This window comes from Phacochoerus africanus, chromosome 2 (genome assembly GCF_016906955.1).
Source record: "Phacochoerus africanus isolate WHEZ1 chromosome 2, ROS_Pafr_v1, whole genome shotgun sequence".
In the NCBI taxonomy this organism is placed as follows: domain Eukaryota; kingdom Metazoa; phylum Chordata; class Mammalia; order Artiodactyla; family Suidae; genus Phacochoerus; species Phacochoerus africanus.
The window spans coordinates 127,226,026-127,238,296 of NC_062545.1; the positions used below are offsets into that span (position 1 = coordinate 127,226,026).

General features: G+C 38.2%; 2 pseudogenes; one reads left to right on the forward strand and one right to left on the reverse strand.

Annotated features, from left to right (window-relative positions):
- Positions 1-365: 365 nt before the first annotated feature.
- LOC125120758 (gem-associated protein 2-like) lies at positions 366-1,383 on the reverse strand (annotated as a pseudogene).
- Positions 1,384-10,899: 9,516 nt separating this feature from the next.
- LOC125120759 (elongation factor 1-alpha-like) overlaps positions 10,900-12,271 on the forward strand; it is a 36,758-nt pseudogene continuing 35,386 nt past the window's right edge.

The following is a 12,271-nucleotide window of genomic DNA, read 5'->3' on the forward strand; positions in this document are numbered from 1 at the left end:
TATAACAGTGCAAGGACCTCTGTAATATTTTATTATACAGTTTCTTTGCAGGATGCCTCATCAATAAATGACATTCAATTTGTTTTAAAAGCATAAGATTTCAGAAAACTGTTTAAACTGTTCATCAAAAACTAGGTGGGAATTTCCAAAGGTACTTCAGATATTCAAGTCATTACATTCTGTCTTCTGAATGTCAACATTGAGTTGCACATGTTAAGATGAGAACCTGCCACTTAGTGTTGACGATGTGGTGCAATCTGCACTTGAATTGGTCTTGCCCTTCCTCAGACTTAGGCTGCCATCATCCCATGTATCTTCTATCCCTGAGGTCAGCTACATAAAGAAGGCTTATCATCTAAATCATGTTAGTGAAAATACCTGCTGACCCAGTGAATTAATAAATTCAAAGCAGGAACCTTCTGATCATCTTTGCTGTCCACTAAGAGCCTCAGTTCAGAGCACTTTCTTGCAAGCTGCCAAATTAGTGAATGATCCTCTGGTAATAAAGATTTTCCAAGATAAGTCAATAGAGCATAAAGCCATTTAGAATGGATGGGCAATGAGGTCCTACTGTACACACCAGGGAATGGTATCCAATCTGTTGGGGTATAACATGATGGGAGATGATATGAGAAAAAGAGTGTATAGCTATGTATGACTTGGTCCCTTTTCTGTACAGCAGAAATTGGCACAACATTGTAAATCAACTATACTTGGGGAAAATAAACATATCATCCCAATTCTGGAATAAAGCTCTTTTCCAAACCATTATTCAGCTATTCCAAGACACTAATTATTCCAGCCTGATTCATTCAGCTAACAATAGGAAGAAGGGAAAGCATATAAACTATCTCAGGACTTTCATTTGTAGCTGCTTCAATGGCTCTTTCAGCATATAACATGTCTGTTGCTCAGACAAAAATTTTACAGCCTTCTTCATCTTCAGATATTGGGAGAATGAAGGATGTTTATCCCAGGAAGGGAGAAATAATTATATATGTCACATACTTGAAAGGCATGATCCTGTTACTACCCAACTGTTGTGATTTCCAGAGACTTCAATGTCTGTCATGCTCTGTTGAACAGTTGAAAACTGTGCCACTTGTTGCTGTTGCATCTGAAGTGTGGGGGGGATATCCTTCAGCAGCAGGTTGTTATTCTGAAAGAGACACATTCACACTCTGTTTCCTCTTCAAATGCTTTGGGTCAATGTGAGCTACTATGACATCTGGTCATAGCACTGCTTCAATCAAGACTGGCCTCAGGTACTCTTGAGGTATCTTCAGGGATACAGAGGGATCCAAGCCTTCTAGAAAGATATCCCACTGGCAACAGCTGGGGTTTCAATTCTTCCACTGAAGATTCCACTGGTACCTGTGTCATGGTTTTTCAGTTCAATCAGTTCCACCCAGCACATGTACCAAGTCTATGTTAGTCATGGCATGGGCACACACTTAAGCATTTTTGGCACAGAGTTGAGCAAGAGGTAGGGCTCAGAGGGCTAAATTACTTATAAGTAAACCTATTGATTGTATCTAAGTCAAAACTCTAGTGGTGTAATGAAGATTGCGAATTTAGTATCTGGCAGAAGTGGTGACCCACACCCCCTGAAACTATTTCTGTTTTGAATCAGTACATGGAGTAATATGTTCTAAAACTCATTCATTATCAGAAGTAAATATTTTCTTTAGGATCATGTAATTTATTTCTAGAAAATAATGTAGGAATCTCATTTCATTTCATAGATGTGAAAGCATGTGTACTGCTCAGTGCTACACAGCAAGCTAATGGTGATGGAGTTGGGCCTGGAGTCTAGGTCTCAGGAAAAGAAGTCTAGTTCACATTCCATCTGTGCCATGCTAAATGCCACATGCACAATCCTATTTCTCAGGTTCAAGAGTTGCTTTTAAGTCCGATGTTCTGCTATTAGATGAGTGCATCTGATATATCCTACCCACATCCTTCCTGTATTGATAGTTTTGATTTCTCCCCTCTCTGTCTTCATCTTTGCAAAATGAAGAATGAGAATTGTCTGATCTATCCCTTTGAAGAAAATTGATATTCACAGATGGAAATGGAAATGGCAGTCCCCTTGGGTTAGGAAGTTGTATTAGCTGAACTTTGTTTCCTTTCATCTCAGGATCTAGTTTTACTAGCTTGGCAACCTCTTTCTCTTTTGCTTATTTAGTTACTCTTTCTTTTCCCTCTACTCTTACATCTTTCTTGATGGGCAATACCAAGACCTGTATGTTATGGTACAACAAACAAGGTTAAAATAATGTTTTCAGTCCACTACCCTATCCCCACATCCACACCCTTCCCTCTACTTTAACATTATATACTCACACACACACATATTTGTTTGTATGCAATATTGTGCTGATATACTGAATGTAATAGTACATTACAATTAGTTCACTGTGGCTCCTTAAATGAAGTCTAGTATATCCAATTAGAATTTGATGCTACTTTAGTAAAGCTGTGCTTAAAGTTATTGATGAGGGTCTCATACTAACCTTTGGGAGCATCTGTTATTTGTGACTGACCACTCATGAAATTTTGAGCAATTTCCAGACCTACAGGCTCCTTCTGGGAAAAGTTAACAAGGCAAGTCCTTACGCAAAAGTAGCCAGGCTTTCTAGAGTGTGACTTTAAGAGTCTGGTCAAAACTGATTGAAGCAAAGATTGTTACTCAAAGGAATGTATTTATTGACTTAATATTGGACTAGCAGCCTATAAGAGGGTCAATAAGGATTTTTTAAAATATTTTATAGTGAATAGTAAAGTCTTCTATCTAGAAGAGTGTTAATGTGAAATACAGAGGGAGAAGGTAGTAGATGCAGATATTAGAGAAGAAACAAAGAAAGCAGAAGTCACATAAATAACTTATTTGTCCAAAACGTTTTGTCTGCTAGTCATGATGATCAAGAAGGAAATATTTGGGTTTTAAAATTAGGTAGGTTTGGATTTAGGGACTTCATATCCTCCTTGAGCCTCAACTTCCTTCTTTTACAAATGGGAACAGTACTACCTGCATCAAAGGATCACTACAAATATTAAATTAGAAAATGTTTGAAAAGATGGAACCTAGTGTATATCAAAGAGGTAAATAACCAACATTTGGCAGCAAATAAGGGAATAGCTCAGGAATTTCTTGAAAATATTAAATAAGGTAACATGAGATGTGCTCCAGACTCAGCATATCAAAGTATCTTTGGATTTCTGGTCCTCGTTTGTTCATGTACTCAAGAAATGTGTAGTGGGCATCTGCCACGTGCAAGACTAGAATAGACAGAAAAGTCAGAAAGAGTTCCTGATAACGGGGAGTGCATAGTATGGGTGTCGGAGAGATAGGAAAAGAGGTAAATGCCATTTTAATGTGGTAAGTGCTATTATGGGGTGTTATAGTAGTAAACATGGCTATCTGAATCCGTGACAATTTTCAAAGATCAAGGAGCATAAGTTCACCTCCTGGAAACCAGTCAAAAGGGCATACAATGCCTGGAAATACCAAACCAGTTACTGCATATAAGAGGTGTGTAAAAAAAGGCACGATGTCTGTGAATGCCAAGAAGAGAGGAAACATGTCTGGATAGCAAAATTCAAAGGAGATGCCCATTATCAAGAAAATAAAAGCTTTCCTCCAACACCATCTGGCATAAGAAAGGTCTGAGTTAATAGTAAAATAGCATCTTGTGCATTTTAGCTTCCATTCTGATGTTTCCTGTGTTTCTCCTCTTTTTAGATGAGACTGAAATGAGAATATTAGCTACATTCATCTATTCATTCATCCAAATCCTCACTCCCTGTAAAAAGCATGCCATATGTGAAAGAAAAGCTTTAAAAATACATAATGCTTCTATTTTCATCTACTTCCAGAAATAAGCACTATAAATTATGCCCAGCGACCAAGTAATATTATTGAGCATCTGTTCATGGCATTTAAGTGTCTAAAGGGGCTAAGGTTGTTTAGCCGAGAAAGGAGAAAACTAGAAGTAGCATTCGTGACAGTCTATTATTCAAAGGGCAGTAAACCGCAATTTATCATACTCTCTTAGGAATGAATAAGAGAAAAGCTTATAAATACAAGACCTTTTAAAATATACATATTACAATAAAACATGAAATAGCTATTTCTACTTCTCTATAACTGAATTTCTATGTATACCATATACATGTAGAATTATAGACCAAAATGTCCCAAAATTTTTAACAAAGGCAAAAATTGGGGGAAGAAAATCAGAAAGGTATTTGAGAACTGTGTTACTTCATAAACATATATTTTAAAAAGTTATCTGAACAGTTACAGAAAAAAAATAATAAAGAGATTTTAAGAAGTAAAATGAAAAAATAAAGTTTCCTTGGAACCCCCCAAAAAAAGTTATCTGAAAACCATTTTCCTCAATCATCAAGTATTCATTGAGTAAATAATATGTTATTAGGCCAAGTACTTTGAAAGATTACAAAAAGTTTAAATTATAATCCCTGCACTGAAAGAGTTTATAGTCTGATTGGATGACAAAGTGAGTACACAAAGCAGTGGAAATTACAAGTTATTTGTAATTATATCCTGTATTTTTTGTGTAATATAGATGGCAATATTGCAGGTATTCTGAAGATAACAGGCTTAGATTACTTTGGAAGTCTTATATTAAGCCTGGAAACATGGAAACTTTTTTTTTTCTTTTGGTAAAGTTCCATGACATTTGCTGAACAACACTTTTATTCATTTTTTTAGCATCGATTGAATTGTCCGCATGTTTTAGTTTTGTTTACTTTTGGCTATTTTCTTAGATCTTGCAAATTAGTAGGTAAAGTAGAAAAAGTAAGTATTTTGAAAGGCTATATGTCAGTGAAATTTCAGTGGAGACAGAGAAGCGTCTGAAGGATTGTTTACATGTGATCAAGAAAGGGGAAGAGTTAAAAGAGAGGGACAATGTGAGAAAAAACAGTGAGGTAGAAATTAATGAGCTATTTCATGGAGTCAATAGAAAAATACATAACTGTTCACAGAGGATAACACCCACACACACTACCTGTCCTGTGCCTTCTACTCATTTGTAGCCCAACCCAACAATGTATTCTCACCAACCTTGTTGCTTACCTTTATCCTCCCAGAAGTGCAGATGTATCCAATCAGATAGCCCACATGGGATGGCACTAGCTTCCAAATCAATGCAACCCTCTGATAAGACTGTGCTTTACCTCACCTTATATTTTCCTATCCAAGTCCTAACCAGGCCCGACCCTGCTTAGCTTCCACAATCAGAACCATCAGGCCCAGATCAGAGGAGAGAGGGTGTGTTCAGGGTGGTATGGCCATAGACTCATTTTGTATTATCAAGTTACATGCAGATGAGCTCTTGTCAATAGTACACTCCTTCTCATTGTTATTTATTTCTCTCTCCTTTATGTTTCTTTTGATTGTTGTTGGTGCTCCTTTGTTCATGGTTAATTCAACAAGCAACAATTGAACTTCTACTTTGCCTCATGTTCTGGGACAGACCCTGGAAATACAGGGATTATAAGACTCTTTTTATAGTCAAGATACTTCTAGTCTAGAAAGAAGTACAGACAAATCAAACATGTCACTCCAATAGAGTTGGATGCATGCTCTGTTTTGCAACATCTCACTTAGCTCCCTGAGGAGGATCAGGAAATAGAACACTAAACAGAACAAGTCAGTAGAAATGGGTGGAGAATGAGGTCTGCTTCATTGAGAAAGAATAGGGCGTGAAAGTTGAAGTGAGAGAAAACATCATGTGTGGAGGATCACAAGAAATAAGACTTGAGCTACAGCTTGATGGAGAACAGATAAGTGACAGAACAATCCTGGAGTATGAGCCCCATTATAAGTTTCTGCTCACCTCATTCAGTTCTTTACTCAGGCACACACTTAATGCACACTCATCGTGTGTCAGGAGCTGTGCTGGAGACTGGATATAGAACTCCACACAAGATACCAAGCTGCCTCAAAGGAGCTTTCAATCTAGCTGAGATGGTACAGCACTAGACTGACAGTTTATGAGGGTTGTGATGGATGTGAAGGAGCACAGGACTCACTCTAAAGTCATTCTGTAAACATTCTTTCTGCCTTTGATCTCCTTTTCTTCTCTTCCAGATTCATTTTTTAATTTTTTAATTTTTTTTGAAGCATGTGTGAGATTTGTTAATTTCTGCTGCTCTACTATTTCGTTCTTATTTCTTCTATTTTTTTTAAAAATAACTGACATGGACATCTCTATTAATATTCAGAAATATATGCTTCCAAATAAACAACATAGAAGCATGTGGTCAGGTTCATTTTATTCTTAAATTTGCTGAGAAATCCATAAAGTTTTTTAAGGCTAATTTTTATCTAGACTCTTCATATTTTTGAGTAAGATAGGAAGCAGGCATTGGAAGTAAAAATGAAAAACATAGTATGCTATTCCCCTTCTCTCTATATCCATTCATCTAAGCCAAAATAAAATGTAGAAATACATATTAACAAAATAAACTTAATAGAAAAAATTACAAGAGCACAAAGAGTTTATCTCTATAATTTAATTCAGCATTTCTTCGACGAGGCAGGAATTTGTCAATAAGAAAATCTCAGTAACAGTAAGTTTCTGGAGAAGGTTGAGAGCTGGCTAAAACAAATAAAACAGTAATAACATGACTGAGAGAAGGTAAATAGGATGTTGGAGCAAACAGTAGTAAAAAGGAATGAGATAGAGAAGAATAAATAGCAGAAACGCTGAGAAAGCAATGTTTTCAGATTGAATGTAACAAGGAAATTAAACTCAGAGAGATAAGACATGAAAGAGAGAATAAGCACAGTTTTCTCTCTCCATCCAGTGGAAATAACTGTCAGCTAACGATCATAAAGCTTTATATACTTGTGACCCCTGACCTCCGGCCCTGTGACTTATGTCCTCTGAGCAGAGGTGCAACCCCTCTTCCTTCTGAGAAAAATGAAGCAGCATAGCTGGGTGGCTTCGCCCATCCATCAGGCATTGCAATGTATCTGGGTCTCCATTTTCCATCAGCATTCTTGCTTCAGGCTAACTCAGGACTAGTTTACAGACCAAAATAAAGACTCAGCAGACACATTTTTATTTAAAACATGTATGTTCAGATTATAAATCCTTTCTACTGAACCACAGAAGGCAAGCAGTTCCCAATTTAATTAACAGACTTAAATTGCTGAGAGTCAGCAGAACCATTTCATTATTGGCATGAGCTAATTTGTTCCATTTGCAAAAAAATTTCACTGAGTGTAAAGGTAGAAGGGGTCTTTCATTTGCATTGGCCTCTTTTTCTTGACAAGCAGGGATGTCTATTTGTGAAGGGGTACTTTTGCACATAGAGGCCATCACAAAGGTATTTCCAGAGAAGCAGTGATACAGAGTACACATGCCCTCTTTGCTGTCATCTGAAGCAGCAAGGAGACTGATTGGAGTCAGGGAGAGGAGGGGACCTGGGTAAAAGGTTCTTTTGTGATCCCAAGACTGCTGGTAGCCAGAGTTGGCGCTGGTTTTGGGGGTCAGAGGTGATTGAATCTTCTCCCTTCATAGAACTGACTTGTTGAAAGAGCACAAGAAGTTCCCAGGGATTTCATGCTGCTTTGAAGAGACGTGCATTTCAAATGGATGGGAAAGGGGGTGGGGGAAATGGGTTTTGTTGCTAGGTCTCCCTAAGACTTGCCAAAATTTTGCCTTTTTCTTTGTGAACCTGGTAACCACCCCAGCTGGGCTCCCCATTACTCTGAACAGTAAAAGGATGGATATGCCCTGTCCTTTTGTGCTCTGGTAAGGGCACAAAACATGGCCGTGTTTGTTCTCCCTGCAAACAAGTCAGGCATGAAGTCTCTTTTATTCAGGCTAAGAGCAGCCTCCTCTTATTCCCAAGTCCCAGAGGGGCTGGCAACTTAATCTAGATATGTGAATATGAATACTACCTGGACTTTGAAAAACTTATGGTTACCAAATCAGAACAGGTAGAGGGGTAGGAAGGATATACTGGAGGTTTAGGATTGGCATATGTACACTGAGATTTATGGAATAATTGGCCAGCAGAGACCTGCTGTTGGTAGATGCTAAATATTACATTTAGAATGGATAAGCAAAGAGACCCTACTGTACATCACAGGGAACTACATACAATCTCTTCAGGATAGACCATGATGGAAGATAATATAAGAAAAGAATGGTAGGTGTTCCCATTGTGGCACAGTGGAAATGAATCCAACCAGTATCCATGAGGATGTGGGTTTGATCCCTGGCCTTGCTCAGAGGATCGGAGATCCCAAGCTGTGGTGGCTGTGACGTAGGCCGACAACTACAGCTCCAGTTCGGTCCCTAGCCTGGAAATCTCCATATGCCATGAGTGTAGCCCTAAAAAGCAAAAAAAAAATAAATAAAAAAAATAAAAAATAAAAATAAATAAATAAATTAATTAAATTAAATTAAAAAAAATGTATATATATATATATATATGTGTGACTGTGTCACTTTGCTGCACAGCAGAAAGTGAATAGACACAACACTGTAAATCAACTATACTTTAATAAAATAAAATGAGAGACATCATATTTCATCAAGTGAAATCAGGGAAAGCTTTATGCTGGAGGCAGCCTCTATCATGAACCTTGATGCAAGGGGAGGCTTCCAACATATGAAGAAAAAGAATAGAAAGAAGGCATTCCACTAATGGGGGAGAAAGTGAACAAAAGTGCCCAGGTAGGAATGTATAAGAAGTTAGAAATAAAGATGGACAGCCAGATCAGGGCCGTATTAGGTAGCCTTTAAATGTTAGGCTATTTGTTTTTTAACTAAATCAAGAATAAAGAATAGTTGAAGATTTTGAACAAAGAAGTAATATAGTTGGAATTGTCTAGAAATTAATCTAATCATGGGATATATTGGAAGGAGATTAGAGATTGAAATGCACAAGACTATTTTAGTCATCTAGTCAAAACACAGCAAATCTTGGCCGGAAAAAACAAACAAACAAACAAAAACCCCAAAATATAAATCTTTTATATTAGGATCGTGGAAGCAAATAGCAAAAGAGAGAAGTTAAAGAGACTTTGAAAAAGGAGACTCTACAGGCTTGTTAACTCATTGATGGAACTGGCAAGGGAGAGAAAAGAGCGAGAGATGGAGGCAGGGTTTAGAGCCAAGCAGATTAGAATAATAGAGTTGCCATGGGGAGAAAAGAAGGCCTGGAGGTTGTGAGGAAGGGAGTTCAGCTTCGGGTGTATTGAAACAAAAGTACTAGTGCTTAGTAGGCAGCTAAATTATAGGAAATAGATCAGGGCTAAGAAAGAATTAAAAGCCATTGCTTTAAAAAAATTTTTTTGGAGAATCTACTATATGCCAGCACTGTGTTAGGGTACTGGAGTTAAAGAGATAAATAAGTTCAGTGAATTCTGGTGTCACAAAGAGCTTATAGTTCAGTAAGGAATAAAGACAGGCAAACCCACTATCCCCGGCTAAGATGTGACCACTATGAGAGAAGGGAGGGAAGCACAGGGTGTTTTTGCAACAGGAAAAGTTCTAAAACACCTTACTTAGACTTTGTGGGTCAGGGAAGGATCCTAGAAAAAAGTGATCTCTAAGTGGAAGAAGATTGGGAGCAAGGAATTAAGATCTACATTTCCATAAAGTGTGAAAGTCCAGCTTAGAAACTGTTGCCAAAGAATTAGGAGGAAAACCAAAAGAGATCTGTGTATTGTAATACAGGAAAGGAGACTCACCTCCTCCCAAGGACCCAAATCCACAACTTTATAGAAAATAATTTCCTCTTAAAGGAAAACTGGATGAATACAGTCTCCACAGCAAAGGTTAAAAGGACAGCCCTGAGAGGGTAGGAGAAATAGAGGTATAATTACACCAAGAAACAACTTTACACTCTGGCTGCAGTCATCCACAATCAGGGAGAATCACAGATACAATTATTTTCCCAGAGGAGCAAGGGATTTGAGCTTCACATCAGGCACCCAAACCTTTAGATATGCCCAGGAGAAAGCCACACCCCCAACACCTCTCTTTGACAACCAATGGGGAATGGAAAACCTGCTTATTAAAGGACACCAGAGTAGACTCACTCAACCCAAAACACAGAGCCATTTTTTTGGCAATTTTAGGCTAACTTGCTAATAATACCAACATTGCAAGGCACCCTTTTGGGGTTTTTTTGGTTGTTTTTTTGTTTGTTTGTTTTCCTTTTTGGGGTCGCACCTGCCCTCTGTGGATGTTCCCAGGCTAGGGGTCAAATCAGAGCTACAGCTGCCAGCCACAGCCACAGCCACAGCCACAGCAACTCAGGATCCGAGCCATGTCTGCAACCTACACCATAGTTCACAGCAATGCCAGATCCCTGACCCACCGAATGAGGCCAGGGATGGAACTCACATATTCATGTATACTAGTCATATTCATTTCTGCTGTGTCACAATGGGAACTCCTGGGAGGCACTGTTTTGAAAATTTCCATCTAACCTTTTAGTGCAAGTAGGCATGACTGGCTTAGATCCCCCTGCTCCCATGCCCTGCCCCAGGCACCTCCCATTGGCCTCACAGACACCTGGGCGATAAGCCTTTCCTCTAGCACATGAAAGCCACTGTAGATAAGTCCTGCAGTCATTCCAAGGGCTAATTTCACCAGCCAGCACCCAGCAGCCTCCTCAGGATCCTCCTGCCTTCTGATATTGACTTTCATCGTCATTTACTGACAAACACCCAAGTCACTAGAAACAGTAACTGTTCACAAAATGTTTTAAACAGCCTAGTAGCTGAATTAGCTTGGCATCTAGGACCGTAGGGATCTGGGCTCTGAGATTTTGATAATCTCCCTGAAAGTAAATAGGGCAATAGACATGCTTTATGCACGTTGTGGCAGAGCCACTATCAAGATGCATGGTTCCAAGCTTGCCTTGCAGGGCACCTGCAGAACTTCCCTATGGATAGTATGGTGTGTAATGGTAACTAGGTTAAATACCTAGTTTTTTTTTCTGGGGAAAAAAAAAGCATGTAGTTGTCTTTCCTTTAAATATAAATATATATCTAATTAGTTCAAATGCTATGTTTTCTTCTCATGATTACCTTCAGGAACAAGAAGCAAGGCATCTTAGCTTTGAGACGCTTTCACATTTTGAATGCTCAGTGAATACTAAGAAAGCAATCCAATATGTGAAAATAAAAAGCCAGAATAAATCTGCCTCCTTTCTTGAATGCTTAACCTTTAAGCACTCAGCGGGGAAGAAGAATATTTCCTAATATAGAGATAGAGAGTTGTTTGTTACAAAAAGGGAAAAAATCCAATTAAAAAATGGGATTTGTGGGGCCTCTGCTTTGGCATGAACCACAAAGCAGAGTCAATACATCAGCTCTAATGCCAAAGGCCTGGCTGCCTGATACTGGAGATTATAAACCAGTTTCCAGTTTATTGGCTTTCTCCTCATAGAGGGTGATTAAAATATTCCGATTTCAGTAGTAAATATTATAGAATAAACTTAAGTAATAAAGCTTAAACTTCTTTTGCCTTCAATGCCTATGGAAAATGTCTAAAACTTACCAAAGTCTTCAATGAAAACATAAAAAATTGTCATACTTGCTTTATATCACCCAGAACAAAAGTGATCATTGGACTGAACAATCTATCATTTAAGCCTAAAACATAATTATCAGGTCTAGCAAGACCATTTCCAGTGACATCCACATCACTCTTTAAGAAAAATTAAATAATGTAATGTTTTTGGAGTGGGCAGCTTTAGGACTCTACCCTGTTGCCCTCTGATCCCTTAGCTCTTCTGACATATACCTCCCGCCAGAGTGCTTGTGCTCCCAATATCTAGCACCTGCCTCTCTTTGTTTGAGGCTGCTGGATAATGCTTTGCCTGCAGGCACTGAGAGCCACAGGTACCCTACATAATACATAATAATACATCACATTTACTTATCATTTACTTTCTGCTGGACTTTGCATTAAGCACTTTATCTGAATTATTCCATTAAATTCCCACAGTAACACTGCATAGTATAATGAAGAAATTATGGACTCGATAATTTCCTTTCCATAAAATTGCTATATTAATATTACTGTACATGTGTACTATGATGTATATACAAATATATTCACTGTAATAATTTTAAAAAAACACTGACAACCTACATTTTCATCAAGGGACTGGTCTAATACTGGCACATTGCTAGAGTAGAGTCCTATGCAGCCAGGCAAAAGAATGAGGCAGATGTATGTGTACTTTAATAGGATAATTGCTAGGA